This window comes from Gekko japonicus, unplaced genomic scaffold, assembly GCF_001447785.1.
Source record: "Gekko japonicus isolate JY-2015 unplaced genomic scaffold, Gekko_japonicus_V1.1 scaffold186, whole genome shotgun sequence".
In the NCBI taxonomy this organism is placed as follows: Eukaryota; Metazoa; Chordata; class Lepidosauria; order Squamata; family Gekkonidae; genus Gekko; species Gekko japonicus.
Window position 1 is genome coordinate 975,655 of NW_015174279.1, and position 23,200 is coordinate 998,854.

Here is a 23,200-nt window from a genome sequence, read left to right on the forward strand (position 1 = left end):
TCTTTCACACGGTGGTCAAAAATACAGGTGCCACCACTTGGGCCAGGACAATAGAAGCCCTCCCACTGTTGTATCCCCCCCCCCAAGCACCAAGAATACAGAACACCACTTGCCCCAGACTGAGAGTTCCTATCTATACCTTGTGGCTAATAGCCACTGATGGATCTCTGCTCCATATGTTTACCCAATTTCCTCTTGAAGTCATCCATGCTTGGAGTTGCCACCACTTCCCATGGCAGTGAATTCCATGTGTTAATCACTCTTTGGGTTAAGAAATACTTCCTTTTATCTGTTCTAACCTGACTGTACACATTAAGACTCTAAGGCAGGGGATTTTTTTTCTCTAAGCCGATTGGCAACCCTAAAATACAATGAACAACACTGCAAGAGGAGGAGGAGATTAGATACATAGTTGGGTCTGGCCATTGTGGAGTCTCTAGCAACAACACTGCCTTGGCTCAATTTGTGGGACATGCATCATGTATAGCCAAGTTACTGTAGCCTGGTTAACAGTCTTGTACTTAATTATTTCAATATCTCAATACTAAACATTTGCACTTGTACTGCAGTGTCTTCAGCACAAACATACAATGCCAGCAGATAACAATGTGCCAGAGGTCAATAGTGCTATTTTGGTGCACACTTTGTATCACCTCACTCAGAAAACAATACATTGTTCCATGCCGAAACAGCAATAAGCTTGGAAACAGCTGTGTAGCCTTTTAAAATGTTATTTCACTCTGCTTTACATAAACTATTTATGATAATTAAATTTTACTATATTAAATTTAGTATCAGTAGTTCAGTGATACATGTAATAGGCAGCCTGACCAGACAATTCCAAGGATATGTAGATACACTGTGATAGATACTTCTGGCAAGAAAACAAAGGCTATTATTAACACTATGAAAAACTAAATCAGCGAAAAGAAACCTCAAATCACTAATCCAGACGTTTCCTTCATTAGGTTCCTCTGGTATCCAGACCCTGTGAGATGAAACAAACAGGAAGTCCTTTGGCTAAAAAGAAAATCCTGTAAGTACAGTTGATAAAATAGTTTTTTGACTTTTAACAACTTTTTCATCATTAATCTTTTATTTTATGGGATCATTCTGTCTCTACTGAAATTCTGTGGATTGTAAATCTCACGTTAAAGGCAGATAGTTAAATGGGCACATTTAGAAACAGCAGACTATGATATTAACTTAAGTTTCTTCGCTTCTTCCTTGCTGGAGCATCAACATAAATTACAGTAGAAAAGAGCAAGCACTTTAAAGACTGATAAAATCTGTGGCAGGGTATGAGCTCTCACGAGTCACTGCTCACTTCTTCAGATACAGCTAGAATGGGAGTCCATCTTTCCCTATATCTTGGAGAGTAGAGTGATTTCAGATGCTGAATGACAGCAGCAGGCAAATGACAATAGCAGGCTTGATCGGATTAGGTGTGATATGTAGAGGAGAAGCAGGCATGGAAAAATCAGGATTGGTAATGAGACAGGAAACCTAGGTCTTGATTCAGTATACTGTCTTAAGCTTCATTATCAATTGAAATTCAGCAGTCTTTGCAACTACAATATCCTCCTGATATGGGAAGAAAGATTATTGGAAAGGCCAGAAAGATACCCAGGGACAGCTTGCTACAAGACAACCTCAAAGAAAATAACAACAGAACACCACTGGTAGTCACACACAGCTCATAATACAAGCTATTCCAATATGTTATTAACAACCTACAACCCATGCTGCATAGTGACACTTCCCTCACACAGGCACTGGGGGTCCAACCTTTTCTTGCTCACAGACAACGTGCTAACCTAAAACAACTTCTCAAACACAATGATAAACTACTTAACGGTAACATGGACTCTGGTACCAAGGCCTACAACAAACCAAGATGCCAACTTTGCTCTCATATAGATCCTAGCAACACCATCCCTGGGCCCAGCAACATCAGCCATACTATCTCAGGTTCATACTCCTGTTCATCCTCTAATGTGATCTATGCCATCACATGTCAGCAATGCCCATCTGCCCTCTACATTGAACAAACAGGCCAGTGTCTATGACAAAGAATAAATGGATACAAATCTGACATTAGAAACCATAACATTTCAAAACCAGTGGGGGAATGTTATAACCTTCCAGGACATTCAGTTGCTGACCCAGGAGATGCAGTTCTCTTACAAAGGAATTTCAAAGGGAGTTTAGAAAGAGAGACTGCTGAATTGCAATTGATAATGAAGTTCAAGGACCAAATCGAGACTCAGGTTTCCTGTCTCGTTACTAATGCTGATTTCTCTCTTTTTCTGTATAGTATTTTTATTTTTCCAAAAACTAACATAAAATTAGGGACACAATAGTTCACATGAATCTTTTCTCTGTTACAGTACCTCATACACTAATTAAATCTGTCTCAATTTTCCACCATATATTGTTATATAAAGTTTGTGAATATATGAATATACAGTTTCTTATTTTTTACTAACATAAACTTTTCCTAAACATGGGCGGAGTTCAGACTGGCAGTTTGGCCCGGCAGAAACAAAATGGCGACTCCCTCCAGCCAAGGCGTTCCCTACAAGGCACTGCGTACAAACATTTCAGGAGGGTTTCAGTAGAGGATTAAAGGGGCGGGTTCACACAGGCACATCTGTCAGGCGTCCCCCAGCCGTACTCAAGCCGTCTTGTGCCACTTCCCTCACGAGTTTAAAAAGATACCAGGTGGAAGTGGTAGCAAACCGTGTGGAGGGCCCCGCACAGCAACCCTTCCTTGGGGGTGTCCCATCTCAGGGCTAGCCCTGCTTTAGCTCCTGACATCTGACATGATCAAGCTAGCCTGGGCCACCCAGGTCAGGGCAGCAGAATTCTGTACTGTTTAACATACCAAACTATCTTTATTCCCAATAATACAATGATCTTCCGTTCTGGGAAAGAACTTCTGGTTTCCGCTGATTTTAAGAAACTTCTCATGCTGCAGAGAAAGCTGTCATACCTGCACATATCAGTATTTTCAACAACACGTAATATTACATCTTCAGGAACATCTTTACAGTCATGTGCTGATACCCATCCAGTGGGGAGAAGCATGAAACCTGATTGTCACACAGATTAACGTTTATTTATCTACTTCATTTATACCCTGCCTTTCTCCACAAAAGGGATCCAAAGTGGCTTGCACTTTTCCCTCCCTCATTTTATTTTCATAACCAACCTGTGAAGTAGTTCAGGCTCACAGAGAGTGACTGGCCCAAGGTTATCCAGCAAGCTTCCACGGCACAAGTGGGGGTTCAAATATGGGTCTCCCAGATCCTAGTCCAAAACGCTAGCCATCACACTATGCTGGATGTCAGTTGGAGCTTCAAAGTTCTCAAAAGGAAAATTTTTATAAATATGAGGAACATTGTTTTCCTTCCCCACTAATTCTAAGGTCTCTATAATCTGCAACTTCGAAGTATAGTAATTAAAACAATTCTAGACAGTTACTCTAGTCTTGGCCTACTGAAACCAATGGGTTCAGACTGGAGTTAGGTATGTATGAAACAGATATTATTTTCTTTAGTGCAACACAATATACTGAAATTTCTCAATAGACTCAAGAATCAAAATTATTTTATAACTTGAAAATAAAATATCTATAATACTTCCTAGTGCATTTGAGATGCACTATAGCATTAAGGCATCAGACATAAAGCCCTGAGATTGCTCACACTGACTTCCTTAGCCTGAACAAAAAGGAGAATAGGAAATAAATCCTGCAGTTCAAAGACTGTGAACTAGGACTGCTTTTCTCACCCCCTTCACATGCAGACTTTACCACTAATCACAGTGGACTCAGGAGTACAGTGAAGTACAGAAATAATATAATAATAATTGTGTGCCATCGAATCACAGCTGACGTATGGTGACCCCAGGACTATGGAATTCTCAAGAAAAGGGATGAGCAGAGGTGGTTTCCATTGCCTGTATAGCAACCCCAGACTCCCTTGATGGTCTCCCACCTAAATACTAATCATGGTCAACCCTGCTCAACTTTCCAAGCTCTGACAAAATTAGTCAGATAGTCAGCGCTATTAAAAATACGCAGGGCTCTTTTTGTAGAAAAAGCCCAGCAGGAACTCATTAGCATATTAGGCCACACGCCTGACAGCACAGCTCATTAGCATATTAGGCTAATGTTCTCTCTGGGCTGCACACGGCAAAAGGAAATTTTAAAAGGACTCTGATCTGAATGTCCCCTCCCCCCATCTAGTTCATGCAGATCCGCTTACCATTTAAAAACAGAAACCCTGTGAGGTAGGTGGGGCTGACAGAGCTCTTTCGAGGATTGCTCTTGAGAGAACTGTTAGCCAAATTGCTTTATTTACAGCAATTGGCAAGTTTATAAATGGGTTCTTGCCAATTTATACCAATATCCTGATCCCACCAAGGTTACCAATAAAGGATTCTGAGGCTGTTGTAGTTAAAATAGATGTCTTTTACTAGAAATATATCTCATACAAACAATACTGATGCACTCACACATTCAATCAAGTTCCTAAGATTTAAAGTAGGAAATAAGCACAGTTGCATTAGCAGGTATGTCTTGAAGCTTGGTTGTTCCAATGAAGAATGGATGGGAAGAAATGGAAAACAAAGGAGTCCACACGACCAGAACCAGCCGGAACGCGTGGGTCTCTTGACTGCAGGTCAAGAGATCAATAGTAGAGGCAAGGGTTGGGGATAGCAAGGGGGACTCAAGAGGAGTAAAAGCAGACAGGGGTTGTCTTTGGGGAATGCTAGCTAGGAGGAGCCGTGCGACTGGTTCTCTCCTTTTATAGGGGGTCCAAGAGGTGGGTGGTAACTGTGCCAACCTCCTGACCCACCTACCTGTTAGTCCGTCCCAAAAATGATCCTATTGGTTGCAGGTAGGGAGGGAGATTACCTAGGAGGGATGGCCAATATTGTAACCTAAAACCTTAATCGAAGGATTGGCAGGTGTGAAATCCAGGCTTCAGGATGCTTCCTTGTAATGCTGATGAAGTTGGCCAGTTCCTTTGATAACCAAATGTCCATCTGGCAGGAAATACCAGCTCAGGAACAAAGCAGTTACATGGCGATGGGTGATAAGTGACCAACAAGTCGCTTTGCCATGGTGGCTGTTTCTTCCCAAACTGTTGTTTCATTGCTAACAATAATGGAGATTTGTGCTTCTTCACCAGGCTGTACAACTGTGTTGCTGAAACCTTATTTACATGTAAGGTATGTGCAAGCACCCTCTATGTGTGTCATCACAACAGGTGACCTAAAGTGTACAGTTCTCTGAGCCCATGTGTATGTGCACAGTCCATTGTGTAGCAATAAGCAGTCCATAAAACAAGTATCAGGCTTGTTCCCTAACAGTACAGCTCTGAAAGAACTTGTGATTGACCCAAGGTCACACCACCAGCTGCAAGTAGAGGAATGGGGAATCAAACACAGTTCTCCCACATTAGAGTCCATGCTCCTAACCACCACACCAAACTGTAACTCAAAACCTTTAGAAGCAAGTATAAGAAACATAGGACAGCCTCTCTACCACATCAGAGCCTTTAAGCAGGTAGTTTCCAAAACAGTCCTTCAAAGCCTAATTACATGAACTAAGCAGCATGCAAGATACACTTTGAAAAGGATTTCCCTCATAAGTACTCAAAGATCCTGTGGTCTCCCCAGCAGACAACCCAGAAGACTAAAGATGCATCAGAGTCCTCAAAATGATGCTTAAGCAATGGGGAGGGGGGAGAGAATGAGAAGACACTTATGTAACTCACCCCAATCAAGCTTTTTAGGTGCGGGCCAAGGAAGGCCAGCGGGTGGGCTCTTTGGGTGGTCCTCAGGGTCCAGCCCCTTGGCACAGGCCCGGGAGGGCCAGTGGGGGGGTCTTCTGGCCTTCCCTGGGGACCAGTGCCTCGGCGCAGGTACAGAAGGGCCGGCAGGGGGCTCTATGGGCCTTCCCCGGGGGCCAGTGCCTTGGCGTGGGCCCAGGAGGGCCAGTGGGGGGGCTCTTTGGGCCTTCCTTGGGTCCCAGTGCCTAGCTGCGGGTGGACCAGCGGGGGGGCTCTTCAGGCCTTCCCCGGGCCCCAGTGCCTAAGTATAGGCAGGCTGGCGGGGGGCTCTTTGGGCCTTTCCTGGGCCCCAGCACCTCAGCGTGGGCTGGCTGGTGGGGGGGGCCTTGGGGGGGTTGGACACTCCCTGCCTCTTACTCCTGGTGGCCCAACTGAGGGCTGCAGGGAGCAGGGGGCGGGGCTTGCTGCTTGTGCCTGCCCCCTGGGCTTGGAAGGCAGCCAGAACGTCATTCCGGTGCGTTCCAGCCAAAAAATAGCCCTGAAAATACATATATAAAATCATACACAGCTTTAGTGGATCTCAGGTACAGCTTATGCAGGCATTTCCCTCTCTTGCTAGTGCCTTGATTTCCTTTAATTTCCCTTAACGTTTTGGGAAAACAACTCTTTGAAAAAAATCTCCTTGGCTTGGCACTCACTTCAAATTGTTTCCATATATCTAAACTAACTATACAATCAGCAATTCTGGAGAAGAACTGACTTATCATATAATTGAACAAACTGATGCAATTTGATAAGAATTGACTATATAATATTCTGTGCACCACCCTTTTCACTGTATAGTTGGAAGAATAAAGCGAATTTTCTTGGAAAACAACACTCTCACAACCCCCACATTTTACTATTATCCAACATGATCTGGTGCACAAATCAAGCCTCAAAAGACAAAGGGGGGGGGAGTTGAGGGAATGCCAAACTGTCAGCCTGACAACTGAATTAAAGCAGATTGATCGTTCTAAGTATCAGAACAAAATTCGCTGTTTTTCATTTTAAAGTATCTAATTGGATAATGCCAGCTTGTAAAGCAACCATTCCTCTGACCATCTCTGATGAACAAGAATTGGTCAATGATGAACAAGTTTCCCTTTTGGTCTCAAATAACTACAGTATTAGCTCTATAAGAAGCTGAATGCCAGAGTCTGTCTCTTTCTACCATACACATCCAATAAAAGTAATATGGGCTGCGATCACATGCACCTTTAGATCGAACATCTGCCTGACGGATCTAAAGGGAACAATCAGACAGCAATATCTGGGAGACATCCCGCAGTCATCAGCAACACATACTGCTCCACCATGGAAACAGAGTTGAAAGACACCAGGGAAAGTCCAGCTCTAAACGGGTTCCAACAGGCCACGGACAGACTTTCTGATCACGCAAGCACGCACTCATGCCGTCGGGATGGTCTGATCAGTCCATCCCAACTTGGAGCTGCCCCCCCCTTTGCAGTATGCGCATAATCGCATACGCCATGGGGAGCCCTCAGTGCAGAGGTACAATTCCTTGTTTATGCGCATGGGAAACAAATGGCAAAAAAGGACTCACCTGCGGTGCGTCTAATCATACAGTGAGGGCCCCTGCACCCACAACACAAAGGGAATGTGTGATCTCGCAACTGCGGGTCAAATTCCTCTGGAGGGAACAGCCTCTCTACCCCTCTGCTCTAACTGGCACATGTGACCGCAACCATAATCACATGCCTCATCTCTAGAACAAAACTGTGTTCTGGAGACTTTATTGCTGTTTTTAACGGTTTCCACTGAATTTTAGCATATTGTAGTTTTCTTTTCTGTACTATAAGCTGCCTGGGATATAGTGATACAGTGTGGGTAAAAAATTTTTGAATAAATGAATATTCTACACATGATGGTTGGGGGGCGGTTAACAGCCTTAAATTTATATGCTTCCAGCATGTAATTACACAGACACACAGGCATACATTGCTAACTCACTAAACATTTACCTGCATGTCACAGTATACCTTGAGTCTTGGAGTCTGGTTTGTTGCCTGGACTGATTTGTTACCCTGCCCAAGAAAATGACTAACTTCAAGCTTGAAATAGCCTGTTTCCATTATTCTTGTACATCCAAAGCCAGCAATTGAGAACATGGACCGCTTGAAAATGGCAGTCACAACATCATTTATCCCAATGGGAAAGAACACCACCACCATGAAAAGCACAAAATGCCTTCCACCTTAAGCAGCAGCAGCGTCATGCTTCAGAAGTGCTTCTAAATTTAGCAGCTGACCTATTAATTGTACCTCTGGGCATGAGCATTCTGTCAACACTTACAATTTCAAAATTAAATAGCTGATTTTCTATGACATCATTGCCTGCATTTTGAGCTAGACAACACCCTCTTTCAGCTAGAATGTCATCATATAAGGACAGATGTCTAGTTTAGAAATAAAGATTATAAATGACAATATTCTAGCATTGAGAAAGAAGAAATCAGCCCCACATGCTGACTTCCTAATCTTGGGGTGGATGACAGAGGGGGGGGTGGATGACAGAAGGGGGGGTGGATGAGTAGCAGACATTACAAGCAGTGACTGGGTTGCTCTGCCAGTCAACTGACTATCATAGTCAAATATCCAACAAAACAAAAAATGTCACTCTGCAGGTAACTGCTCCCCCTCCCTTCCTGAGTAGATTGCAAAGAAGGAATCCTGCTTAGAAAATAACACCAGCTACTCGTGACACACAAATGCAGGTGCCCAAGCTAGCCCAGAGTCATCATCGTCGTCTCCCCCCCCCCTTCTAAGCCTGATTTAAACTCTGGTGTAGAATTTGGCTAGTTGTGCCTCCATTCATATGCTACAGGTAGCTAGAGTTCATTTCCAGACTAGATTACATCACAGCATTTCTCATAAGGTGGAATGAACACAGAGCAGCTACTTGCTCAGTAACAAGCCCAAGCTGATGTAAATTTTAACTTAACCACAGTTAAATTAGCTGACTGACACAGCTGAATAATTAGCTTTCTAAGCAGCACAACTGCCTTTAGAAAAGCAAACTTTAAAATAGTTGATGTTTCTTTGCTTTATTTCTTTTTCAATACTTTTTTTTTTTAGTTTGGAAATTGTATGTGGATCCTAGAATTCCAGGATAAAAGCCTAAGAGAAGAACAATTCAGTGAGTTATTCACATTTTATAGAAACCTTGTCTAACATTGATAAATGCATTCTAATTTTCAAGTTCTTTCACAGGAACATATATGATTGTTGCAAAAACAAATTAGTTAAGTGCCAAGTCTGTTGGTTAAAATCTTTATTTGTTATTCTAACAGAAAGTGTTGTATGAATACGTGATCGGTCAAATGTCCAACACTGAGCAGTGCCTAGAAAGGTTGGCATAAGATCCTGAAGGCACAGCACTTTCCATAGGATTACTACTATAAGCACTGGAGAGTAGCAAAGAACTCCTGTTAATCAGGAGTGACATACAAAGGAATTAAACTGTGTGGAGCCCATCACCATGATAACAAGGAAGATTCCCCATCTAAATTCTTATCCACACCACTCCTCATTACCCAGAACCCCCCCCCCAAGGAATAAAGTGGTAGAAAGTACCTTCAAGTCACAGCTGATTTATGGCATTCCGGTAGGGTTTTCAAGGCAAGACAAACAAAGGTTGTTTGCCATTACCTGCACTTCCTGATAGTCTCCCATCCAAGTACTAACCAATGTTCCCTCTAAGCTGTGGAATCTTGTGAGCAAAAATTCTGCTTTGTGAGCCACTGGCATTAGCGTTGTGAGTGAGCGATTTGGCTGCTGCATAACTTAGTTTGCTCTGGAGCCATCCTTCCTGAGCTAAGACAAAAATGTGTGAGCTGGAGGCTAAAAAACTGTGAGCTGGCTCACACGAACTCAGGTTAGAGGGAACATTGGTACTAACTAGGGCTGATTCTGCTTAGCTTCATATTAAGCTAGTCTGGGACATCCAGGCCAGAGCAGGAAAGAATATGCTAAGCATTTATGTTCAAGGATAGCATCAACCCAGGGTGGTGGGGAAGAGGTTGGTTTTTTTGGTCTCAACTATTACTTGAGAAAGCACTCGTCTCCTAATATTTATAATTTCTCTTTGAAGCTAGTCTTAATAGACCACAAAATCACCTTTCCCCCATGTGCTAGCATGCAACATCAGCTGGTTGTAACAGCTTGGTTTTGAGATTAAAGAACTGTCTAGGATGAAGCTCACTTTCTTTCCCAATGGCATTAGAGCTGGTCAACACGGCTCTAGAAGTCAGAGGACATGGGCTAGTGGTGATGTGTGGTGAAATGGTGGCTTTACCCCTGTGCTTCAATGCCAACATGCTCAACATTTTTATTCTGCATTTTAAAAAACCCAAACCAACCACATTTTATCAGACCGCTACGAAGGACTTTGAGAATTGGTCTGCAGCTGTTATGTTGCATTGAGGAAAATTGGGATCTTGGGCATGCAGAGATACCATTCCCAGATCCTTCACACTCCTGCTCGGGTCTTCATTCCAGTCTATCTTCAGCAGTGTGCATGAACTGTCCCTCCTGATGCAGGGCTGATTGACAGTGTGTTCAATAGCACGTCCACCTGCATCTGCTCCTCCATGTATCTGATGTAACATCTGGTTCATTCCTGGCCATGTGTCCTCTTTAGACCACCTTGATGTTTGCTTTGGTGGGGAGGGCAGGGTATAAATTTGATAAATAAAGCCCTTCCTCTCAGCATTTCTTAGTCACTATAGTTGACTGCTCTTTGCTATGCACCTCCATTCTTGCAGCGTTCTTTTTTATTATTATTAATATTTTTTTTCAAATTGCACAATATATCAGTTATCAACAATAGAAATACAATTTTTTTTCAAATTTCACTGCATACAATAACATTTGTCTTTTGCTATTTGTTACATAAATCAAAAATAAATCATTGTTTTATATTGCGGATTATCCGGAATAATATTGTTACTCAACATATAGTTTACAACAGGGTACCAAATTGCTACTACTTTTTTGTAATATTTTTCAGGAGAAGCATTAGACATTTTTATTGTTAATTTATACATGACAAACAGTTCCCATATTTTGTTATACTACTGTTCTAACTTAGGAGGCTTCCTTTCTAACCATTTAGTTGCCACCAGTTGACATGCTGCGGCTAATAAAAGTGCTATTAACTCTTCTTTATTTTTATATTTTCTAGGATGCGGCCAGCGTTCCAATAATACCACTTCAGGAGAACACGGTAAGTCAATTTCAGTTATTTCTTTAATTTTTTCTAATATATTTTTTCAAAACTGTTTTATAGTAACGCATGACTACCAACAGTGTATAAAGTCTGCCTTATTGCCACATTCTTTTTTACATAACGGACTATATTCATTATTTATACAAAAAAGCCTGATTGGTGGAATATGCCATCTCATAATAATTTTTGACATTAGGGTATTAACGGGAATGATTTTTGAGGTTCTGCTATACCCTTCCCATATTATTTCCCAGTCTTCTCGCAGCGTTCTTAATGGTTGAATCCCCATTACTCGGAAACCAGAAATGAGACAAGGGCAGAGGCCACAGTCTGAAGAATATGGGGAGCATATGATTCCAGGTGTTCCAAAAGATTTAGGGGCACCAAAGGAATGCACCAGGACCAGTACATCTGTTCAGTACATCTCACCCTCTAGGTGATTCTTGGGGGCACCTGACCTTGAAATCCTTGGTTTGTGTTAAAAAACGAAGGAGAACTTGGATCAGAACCCCATGAGACAGTTGGGACCCCTACAGATCCCCCCAGAAGGGCAGTGCATTTTTAATTATTACTAAATTCAGCCTCCCCCAAGCTTTGGAACATAGGAAGGCATGTAGTAACTTAATCAGGGAGGCGAAAGAGGATCTCAGTGCTCTGAAGCATTTCCTCTGCTTCAAAAGGGAGGAAGGGAAGCAACTAACAGCTTGCTTGAGAACCCCTCCCATCCTTCCAAAGTAATGGCAAGATCTCAGTTATTTGATTGCTGCACAATCCAAGTACACAACAGGATCTGTTGGGTGTTTGATGGCAACACACTGCCAAATGGTGACAGTATAGCTCTGTTTCTTATTCTCTTTGGGCTATAAACCCCATCAGAGACATCAACATCCCAAACATCCCCCTCCTTGAGGCTATATTTTCCCACCTGTAATTACTCTGATCTATCAATAACATTTAAATCACACATATCAAACATATGACCCAGGGGCCAGAACTGGCCTGTCCAGGGATCTTGCCCGCAAGCAATGGGGGGGAACCAGTCCAAATGTGGACCAGAAAGGCTTAGACTACGGTTTTATACCCCTCTGCTGAAGTCCCCAAATGTAGGCCCTTCCCAGAGTCTTCCCCCAGATCTACAGGAGTTGCCCAACCCAGAGTTGGAAACCACAAGGGATGAGGAAGCTGGATTGGCCCTAAGCTGCCTGCCGCTGCCACCTCCTCCTCTGGCCAGAGCCCGTTGGCCTCCTGCTTGTGCCACCTGGACTGCTGGAAAGATGGCTGGCTGTTCATGTGCGACAAGCAGAATCTCTTTGGCCTCACCTCCTCAAGCCCAGGCGAGCTGTTTCCCACTTGCAGACAGCCCATGGAAGGTGCCTGCAAGCACAGGCACCTGTGGAAAGCTGCCAGCCGGCTCACCAAATGTGCCTGCTTATGTAAGTGTGTGAACAGAGCCACTGGCCAGGCCAGGTGCATTATCCATAGCAGCCTGGGTGAAAGAGAAAAAGCTGGCGCATATGTAAGGGGCACAATGTTTGCAGAATGCTGAGGGTTAGGGGCAGAGGAGGCCAACTGAGTTGGGTGAGCTGGAGCCTGCTAACTCACTGACCTATATGTGCCTCCAGGCCTATAGCTACAGTGGGGCATTTAGGGGCCCAGCCTCCCCACTTCCTACCAAAGCCCCCCAACTTCCTTTCAGTCCAGCCACCCCCCATTCTCTGGCAAGATGCGGCGGCCACTGCGAACTTCCCTTGCACCGCCACGACCACTGCTTCTCCTTGCCTTCCCCCTGTGCCACATCTTTCTCCTCTGCACCACACCAATCAAGAGGTGACCTTGGCCACACTTCCCGCCCCCATGACTCATGCTGATTTAGAGGCCACCAGGGATCTGGCTTAGCTGCCAGGGAGCGGCCTGGGGGCTTGGAGTTGCAGAGAGAGATGGAGAAGCCGGGATGGAGTCACGCCGCCAGGCCGGTGCTCCTTTTATGTGTCCTAGGTTGTGCAGGAAGGATTAAATAAGAGGCAAAGCCGCAATGCACGCACGCTCCCTGGGCTCCCTTGTCAGTGTTCCTTTTAAATTGTGTGTGCGATCAACCACTCATTAACACAGGAAGCCCCACTCAGCAGCAATCTGGAGCCACACAGGGTCTTGCACTGCCCATTGCAAGATTATAGCAGTTATATTCTGCTCAGGACGTGAACTACTCTGCTCAGTAGGGGGGGAAATTAGAGGGAACATTGATGCACGGAAGCGGGAGGGGGGTGAAGTGAGGGTCAGGGACAGGAGCAGTCAGTCAGAAAAGCACACTGTATTTGCACACAGCAGAGGCAGGCACTGGATGTGCGTCTGTGCACTTGCACACGGGGAGTAATATTTTGGGTGGTTGGATAATGTCACAGAGACAGCAGGAAATAAAAGTCTGCAAAAGGCGATTAAAGTGGAGCTGGCCTCTTTGGAGAGTGGCAGCACTTGAAGGCTGGGGAGCATCGCCGTTCCCCTTGTGGTTCAAGCTCGTTCCTGCACTTGGGACTTTGACAGAGGGAAGTGTGGGATTGTGTGGCTGCCTCAGTCCCCCTGCCCTCCCCAAAGCAGTTTCTTTAAGGCAGGGCTTGCCGGGTTCCTCGGCTGATGCCACTTGGCCACCTATCTTTGGCTTCCGCGCTTGCGGCAACGGAATGCAGCCCTTCGTGTTCCAGCTCATCAGAAGCTTCTCCAATGTGTTAGTCTTTAAAGAGCCATGAGAGTCTCTGGTTGTTGCGCCTTGATTGTCAGGCTGTGCAAAACCTTTTGTGCATATCAAGAAAAGGGTGGTTAGTTAGGGGCTGAGGAAGGGTGTGGGTCACGGTCAGTGGTACAATATCTCTGGGTACCTGGCATTACATTTAATGGCACACATGGCCCGGCCTGACAAAGTGACATTTATGTCAGATCCAGCCCTCATAACTAATGAGTTTAACATCTCTGGTTTAAGTCTTTTGGATCCAATCCGATCTACCTTGAGGAGCATCCTATTTCATCTATATCTTAATACTTGTCGGGTATAGCCCCAGGAACCTTGGTACTGTGCAAGACTCTGCAGTGACAATGTATGTGTGAAGCTGCATTGCACTCCAGTGCAGGAGCCTTGAAGACCATCATCTAGTCCCCATCTCACTCCCTCTACCACCACTTCTTCCTTACTCTTGACGAACCCTCCTGGACTCTATTTCTTCTTCCCTTCCGTTCTCTCTCTTTAGAACAGTAACTTTTGCTTAGGTTAGAACTCAGTAGAAGTTGGGAGCTACAACACTCTGTTACTGTGTGCTCATCTCAGTTTTATTCTGTTCACTAATTCAGTTCTCTCAATAAACATTCAATTTTAACTCTATGCCCTTTTCCAAGAATCTCCACATTTGTATGAAACACTGCCCAAATCTAGGACCCTGGTATACATCCGGCAGAAGGTCCCAATAATAATTACTCCAGAACCATGTGTGCTTGACACTTAAGGGGACACTTGTATAGTCAAGGAATGGTCACATGTCGGCCATTCAGGTAGCAGTCCAGAAACCAAGCTTTGGACCAGGGTACATTCTGTCCCTTCACAGGGAACTGTCTTTTGAGTCCAGGGGTAGGTTATTCAGAGTGGCCTAAAGCTTATTTAGGGGGTGCAGAAGGGATATAGCTACTCCAGTTACTAAGTAAGGAAACCTTAGCAATTTTTTAAAAAGGACATTGCTGGGTGACCTGACTTTAAAGCCACTGATGCAAAAACCCTTGACTCAGACACACTCTGTACATCTTGTAGGGCACACCCCCCAGACTCTGATTCTGGGTGGCAAAAGCTTATTTTGGAGTGAATCTGCCTCCAATAATTTAATCTTCATCTCTCCTGGGGACACTTCATTTTGGTTCACACAACAATCAGACTTTGGACCAGGCAACAGTGTATGTCAAATTGCAGGGTAGAATCCTTGAAATTGAGTGATATAGGAATTGTGGTGGTCCAAAGCTTGGACAGGGGGAGCTTTTTAAAAATAACCGTCAATATTGGTTAGATTTACAAATAAGCAACTAGAAACTGCAAATAAGGAAATGAGAACCAGCACCAGCTTAATCCATAAAGGTTTATAAAAACAGTTTCCAAAGGGAAGAATCTGTAACTGTAGAAATGATTTTGCATGCTTCATTAGAAAGCTATCATATCAAGAAAAATATGGTGCCCTCTACATTCAAATTGGACCTAAACGATCTTCATAGTAAGCAGCACTAATTAGAAATCCAAAACAAAACAAAAAAGGCATTGTGCATGCCCAGAGATGGCTCAGGAGAAAAGGGGAAATATACAAGGAGAAACTGTTTTAGATATTAGGAACAAATTTTTGCCAACATCTAGATGATGATGGCAAATGTTTCAATGGCTACAAAAGTACTGTGTGTGAGTGTGCCATACATTTACTTTCTCACAAATATAGTCTTCAAAAAGGTGCTTACAATTTGAACCTATGAACTAGATTACTGAACATATACCTAGACCTAGATCTTATGCATCTATCCTGGTTTGTCAAACATGAAGTTTAGATCCAAAAGCTGCTTAAATTTTCCCATGGACAGCAAGGAGGTTTATGCTGCTTTCCAAGTTTAAAAATGCCCAAGCAGCACAGAGGAAATGTACTGTCTAGCTTTTGAGATGACACATCAAACTTTGCAAAAGAAGTAGCTGGAGCAAAGAAACAACAGAATACAGGGCTGTGTCTTGGTTCAGCATTAAATTTATGAAACACTTCATGCAGACAAAACAGAATTTTCTAGTATTCTCTAGGGGAGTTATCCCTTCTTCTTTCAAGAGAGGACCAGTAGTAAGAGACAGGGAGGTAAGGACAGTAAGTGGCATATTAACAAAGCCTCTCGCCTACAGCTGAAAACTGCAAATGCCTCAACTAATTAGCTGATGGAGATGCTGTCTGCCAAGTCCAACACACACAAAAGTTAGAGAAAGGACAAAATGTCTGGATGAAATGCTGTGATGAAGCAGTGAGTCAACTTATTTTCTCAGAATGATGCTTGCTGAAGGATCCAACCCTCCACCCTCAGATTATGACACTATTTTGCTTCTCTTTGCTTTTCTTTGTCAGTATTGATCCGTACCTCAGCAAGAAAACACCCCTGGTTAGCCAAACAAACAAGAAAAAAAGGCAGCTTATTCTACGAAAACACATCAAGTCAGCAACGTTAATTTAAAGGTAAAGGTGAAGGTTCCCTTGCTCGAAAGCCAGTCGAATCCAACTCTAGGGTTGCGGTGCTCATCTCCGTTTCAAAGCCGAAGAGCCAGCGCTGTCCGAAGATGTTTTCGTGGTCATGTGGCATGACTAAACACCAAGGCGCACAGAATGCTGTTACCTTCCCACTGAAGTGGTACCTATTTATCTACTTGCAATTTCTTGCTTTCGAACTGCTAGGTTGGCAGGTTAATTTACCACATGTAATAACCCTAACAGAAAAATCTTTGAAAGATTTAAATTTGTTCTTTCATCTATATTTTGTGTGATACAATACACAGATATTACACATTTTGCAGTGTAAATGCTGCATCTAATGTTATGAAGCAAGTAAATGTATACTAAAATTTGCAAACAAAAAGGTGGGTGTGGGAGGGGAGAGATCTTTTAACCTGGTGTCTCTTTGTAATGAGATCAATCAAAACAGCGCACAATGCCCTCCCAATGAGGGAGGACCTCTCCCAACTGTTACTAGATAGGCAGAGGAGGACTAACAAAATCAGTTCTGATCTAGGAAGGTGAAGAGTGAAACACAATAAGCAGATTCAATAAGAAAGTGGCTGGAATAATTAACTTCGGTAATTTAATCAAGAAGCTCAATACTAATTCAGCAATTTCATGTTTATTTATTTGCTTTTATTTATAGTCCGCCTTTCTCCCAGAGACTCAATGAGAATTACATATCGGATTCTCTCTCTGAAGTACTTTGGTAGAAAAAAAGTGATGTGGAATATTTATGCTGATAAAACACATTAAAGATTATCAAACTATGTGAACATGTAACAAAATTAAGAGTTTCTTATTCAAGATTTAAAACTTATTCTGGGAAGATCCAGAATAAGTGGGTTCTAGATCAAATCAAGACTGAACTCTCTCTAGAAGCTAAAATGACTAGAATGTGGCTATCGTACTTTGGTCACATTATGAGAAGGCAAGAGTCACTGGAGAAGACATTAATGCTAGGGAAAAACTGAAGGCAGTAGGAAAAGAGGAACAGAAGATGGATTGACCCAATAAAGGAAGCCACCGCCCTCAGTGTGCAAGATCTGAGCAAAGGCTGTTATGATAAGATGCTTTGGAGGTCACTGATTCATGGAGTCGGAAGTGACTTGACAGCACTTAACACACATATTCTGCATTCACTGTGTACAAAAAATTCTAGCCTTTGATGCAGTCACAGCTTTGTTGCATTAAACACAAAATATCAAAGGAAAGTGCTCTCTTTTGCCGCTTTCTTCAGCATTCTTGGGTCACATCTGTTCATCTGTGTTACAGCTTCTTGTCTTTTTCCAGGACTGACCTGTATGGGCACTGTTAACCTGCTTAAGATTTCACAGTTAAAATGATTTAAGGTTTACACATATGACGTATAAAGTTTATGAACCCTAGACTGAGCTGTCTTAGTCAGACCACTGGTCCATCAAGTGCACTTCATTTACTTTGAATTACTAATTCTCAGACAAAGCAATCCTTCTTAACACCTAAATCCTTTAACTAGAGATGCCAGGAACTGAACCTGGAATCTTCTTCATGCAAAGCAGTTTCTCTGCCACTGAGCTTCTGACCATTCCTTAAAGTACAATCATAGCCATGTATATAAAGCATTGAGCCAAAAGACTGTTTTGTGGTTACTTTATTCTTTTTAATTTGCAATAACAAATATAGAAAGCCTACCCCTCCACCCCACTTAAACGCTGTTCCTACTTTCATGTTCCTGTAAAATATCTGCATTTTAAAATCCTAAGTTAACTTTATGCAAACTCTGGTAGAAAAGAAAGCCTTACAAAATGGATGAACAGAGAGTCCCTAAAGAAAGAAGGAAATTTCTTCCAGACGGTCATGGGACACTCATTCAAGCTCAAACAACAAATATTTCATATCCTGATGGGGAGGAGACAACTGTCAAAGAAATGAGAGTGCAGTTTCTGAGTTTTATGTCCCAGAAATCTGTCAGTTCTTTTCAGACAGGGTAAAAGCTTTCTCTTTCCTACTGCCAGCCTGCAAGGCCACAGTCATTTACTAACACCTGCTTCAATCCAGCACATGACCAACACATACTTTCAAGTATGATCCTTGCAGGGTGATGTCATGCAAAACATTTTCCCTGCTCCCTGGCCAAGTGCTTCTCTTTACTGAGCGCATGGCTGAAGTGTGAAGTGAGTGACTGCTACAACTTGGCGTCAGAACAGATGAAAGAGTCATCTGCTTCCTTCCTACCCACCTGGCATAATCCTTCTACCAAACGTGTGAAATATTATGTACTTCATTCTGCGTAAGATCACTAAGTAAACACTAATTATGAAAAGTTAAGGAATCATCTAACAAATGCTTACACAGGCAGCCGGCCTTTCTTACAAATAACTCTATATAGTTGTTCACACCCAGTAAAATAAATATTTGTTCCAGTCTTCGCATGACTGGGATCCATGAACTCAACTATGCAAAAGATTATGTGGGTCACTTTGCCCCGTAAACATCATATTATAGAGCTGCTGACATTACACAGTGCTTTAGAGCACAAATCCTCCAGTATCTAAACCTGTATAAGAATCCCTATAACCTCCATTCAATCCAAGTCAATTTTTAAGATGAAGACTTCAATTGTCAGCTATCATATTGATCCTACTTCATTGGAACTATTGAACACTCTATGGTTTAAGAACGAAGAGCCTTTACATGGGACGAAAGGGGTACTTAGCTATAATCAATATCTTTGCCTACGCTGTGCAGAATTCTGCTATGGCATTTAGCATAAAACAAGCTTCCAAAGCAGCGATCTGAAATCTAAAAAAGGTTTCCAACTGATTCTTAAGTTGCTGAAAACTACCATCTATGGTCTCCTACATCATGCAAAGGCTATTCACTCATTCTCTCTTCATCTCCCTCACACAAAAAAGCAACAGGTACACCTCTACTCTTGTCCTGGCATTCAAAGACATTCGCAAAGGTACAAATCGCCTTCAGCAGATAACAGTGGAAAGCAACAGTTCCTGCTTCTCTTCCCTCCACATACACACTGAATCATCTTGTAAAGAGAATATTGTTTTTATTCTGTTTCCTTCTTCTTCCTTAAAATGAGTTGTTTGGGAAAACCAGCTTAAAAACCAGGTCTGGCCTCTGATAGACAGAAACCGCTGTCTATAGGCAAATCTCTTCCATCACTGCCTGGTTCTTCCCTCAGACTAGTAAGCAACAGAAATACAATTCCCTGCAACACTGGAGCTCACAAGTGATCCACAACATGGGTTTATATACTTAAATTATACCCCACCTTAATCGCCAGTGGGGATACAAAGCAGCTTACTTCATTTTCCTTTCCTCCATTTTATCCTCATAACAACCCTGTGAGGTAGGTAGAGTGGGGATTTGAAACTGGGTCTTCCTAGTCCAATACTGGTAGACTGGTTCTCCATATTATTCTTAGTAGTTTATACTACTAATTTATTTCAGCACTAAGATGCAAGACAATGCATGTGAAACCTTCCACAGTGCGCTATACAAATGTTCAGCACTGTTTATGACAACAGAATGAACATAAATAACAAAGCTATTATACAACTCATGGTTTGCAGTTACCTTGGTCTCTATGGCATTTGGATAGTCAGATCTGGGAAATTTTATTCAAGAAAAGAAGGAAGTGTATTATGATTAGATACTATCAGTTTGTTCACATTCCAGCAGACTTGAAAAACCTGAATTTGCTCTCAAACTATAAAATTCAAAACTCAAAGAAGAAAAAAAGCATCTGCAGCTGAAACAGAAGTATTTAGCCGGAGAACTGATCACAGAACAAAGTGGCAGATGGAAAGACCCGGGAGAAGGAATTCTGAATCCCCACTCTGCCATGGAAACTGACTGGGTGACCTTGGGCAAGCCACAAAAATACTCAGTCTCCTTCCTTCACAGGGTTGTCGTTGTGATGAGAAAATGGAGAGGAGAGCCACAGTATAAGCCACTTCAGGCTCCCATTGGAGAGATAAACAGGGTATAAATCTCTAAGACAATCAAGTGAGTCCACAATATGTAAAACCAAAATTACTTAAAAGTAATCTAATCCTGCTCCTTGGCCATAACACAGTCAAACAGCCCTACAAGCCACAGACCCTCTAAGTACAACATGGACCACCAAGTAGACATACTTGTTTTAGCTCCAAAGTTCTGAAAATGAGGGCCAGTGTGGTCCCTTGAACAAAACACCTGACTTCAACATCAAGGTCTGGATCAAGACCCACCTTAGGATTCAACTAGACATGACAGCGCCCCTGTAGTGGATATGACCATTTTATGCCTGGGATTTTAAAAAATGCCACAGAGCCCAATCTTGCAAGCTTACTTGACAGCGCCCCAGCTGGCGGAGACCCAGCTGGTCTCCCCCCACCTGAGGAGATATGGAAAAGGCACAGGGAGAGGAAGACAGGAGGCCAGGTAGCACCAGAGCTGAGGAGCAGGGATCCCGTCATGTCCAGATGAGCCCTTATCAAGGGCTTCCCACATGTTCTTGGGCAGGACACTCTTTTTCAACCTCTTCCACTAAAATGGTAAACAGTGACCTACCTTACAGGGTTGCTGTGCACATAACCAGGATCTCAAGTCATTTTGTCCGTTAGACATGCCATATAAATGACAAATAATAATCAGAGGGATACGATAGTAGCTGTTCACCCTGGGATGTGTACTAGACTTTACTGGAAACAGATAATGCTATTTATGGTAGGCTGTATTCCTAATTAGGGTTCAGCTTTTATTTTTATACTGGGAAAATGAATGCCTTATAGAAGGTATTAGCAACCTTACCAACTATGATCCTCCAGCTGTCTAATAGGCATTTTGGAGAATAATGTTCCCTTTCAAGCTTGTCAAATAAACAGAAATATCTGCCTGTTTGTGACTCAGCCTACTTGTAAGCAGATGCCAAACTTGCCTTTTGAAGCAGTTTGTGGCAGCCTCTGTGGACAAGAAATCTAATATATTATCCCTGTACTGATTTCTGCCCTCTCCAACTGTACAACAGGCTCTGATGTGGACACACAATGTACCTTGAGAATCAAGAAGAAACAACAAACAGCAGGTGAACTCTCTATGCAGACATATACCAAGAAATGCTGTTTAAGTGAAGAATTGCAGCCAACCATATGACGTTCACCTGACTGTGCACACTGGGTTAGCACTGGCTTTGATATTTTGAGAAGGAAAAATGAAGAGCTTGCCTACACACACAAACTTAGTTACTATTTGCTATATCCTACAGCAATAGAGTAGAAGTAGACGGAAGGCAATTTCCTCCTGAACAGCAGATGTGTCATCAGCTCACTGTACTGCCTTTAGTAATCCATATGCCCCAACTCAGATATTAGATCAACACAAGTAAGGAACATACAAACACTTGGGGAGGGGGCACTTCCCTTTCACCTCCATGTCCCTTTCCAGATTGGTGTAGTGGTTAAGTGCGTGGACTCTAATCTGGGAGAGTCACAGGGTGTCCTTTGTGGGGAATGGAAGGGAAAGGAGTCTGTAAACTGTTCTGAGACTCTGAGTGAAGGGCGGGGTATAAATCCAATCTCTTCTCTCTTCTTCTTGTTTCTCATTTCTTCCTCTAGGCAGTCCTCACATCCTCTCCTCTTTCCCCATTTCCTATTTTCTTTCTCATTCATCCACTTTTTATTCATCTTTAGCTATAATTTTCTCCCCAATAGGGATCCTGAGTTGCTTACAACATTATCTCCTTTTCCACTGTATACTCAGAACAACCCTGTGAGGTAGATCAAGATGGGTAGCCTGTGAGGTAGGTTAGGGATAAGACTGGCCCAGTGGATCACCCAGCAAGCTTCCATGACAGATTGGGGATTAAACCTGAATTCCCCATATCTTAGTCTGACACTCTAACTACTATAAAACAGTGTTCATGAAGTGGCTGCTAATGAATAGCAGTGAGCCTCTGGTCCTGGGTTAATCATCAAGTCGCATGGTACTCAGTTGCCCAGTGGCTGCTGCCATACCTGGCTCCAATGAATCCTCCCTCAAAGGCCAAAACAGCCCTGGAAAAGCCTCTAACCTCTTCTCCTTTCTTTTATTGACAAAAATCAAGGCTGGAATGGTAGCAATACTGTTGTGGCTACACAATACCATTGAGATTCTTAAAGCTACAGGTGCCACTTCTATTATTTGAGGGGGGGTTGCCCACATTTTCTGCAAACCTGGGGCTTTGCTCAAGTTTTTAGAAAGATCTAGCTTGTCTGTCCATGGTTTTAATCTCTGGATTTACATATTCATACATGTGGCCATGCTGAGAATTAGCTATATTGATATTCCTCTCACTAAACAGACACATGGCTTGGAGGCAATCATTGTTGTTTTTCTCTTGGGAGGCAGGGAGATACACAACCGGTAGCCTCCCCCTCCCAAGCTTTGAGGAATGTAGATTAAAAACCTTCCTTGAAGTGGGGACTGGCAAACAGAGAAGGAACAGAACTGAGAAAAACCACAAAACAGAACAAAAAGGAGCAACAAGGTTGGTGCACTTTAGTGGACACATGCAGAAAAGAAGACATTTTACCTTGGGAGACAGAATAGGAAGAGACCTGATCTTACTTAAGGAGAAGATACTGATGTGCATTTAACAGGCTCAGCATCTACCTACAAGAAAGAAAAGGGAGAGATGGGGAGTGGGAAACTTACTGGTTTCTTGGTGAGATGCCAGAGCTCAGACCTGGAAATCACATCATCCACCTTGTCTCTCAGGTATAAAGTAAGCAACTGTTACTCAGGGAAAGGCCCTGTGCATATGTTCAGCATTCTAACATTGAAAACATTTCTCAACTCACTTTTCCTGAGCTAAATGGAGACCTGGGA

The 23,200-nt window shown here is 42.9% G+C and overlaps 1 protein-coding gene across 1 annotated transcript in view; it reads right to left on the minus strand.

The window, feature by feature from the left end:
- RNF217 (ring finger protein 217) overlaps nt 1-23,200 on the minus strand; it is a 93,326-nt gene that overhangs the window by 69,338 nt on the left and 788 nt on the right. The window lies entirely within an intron of this gene.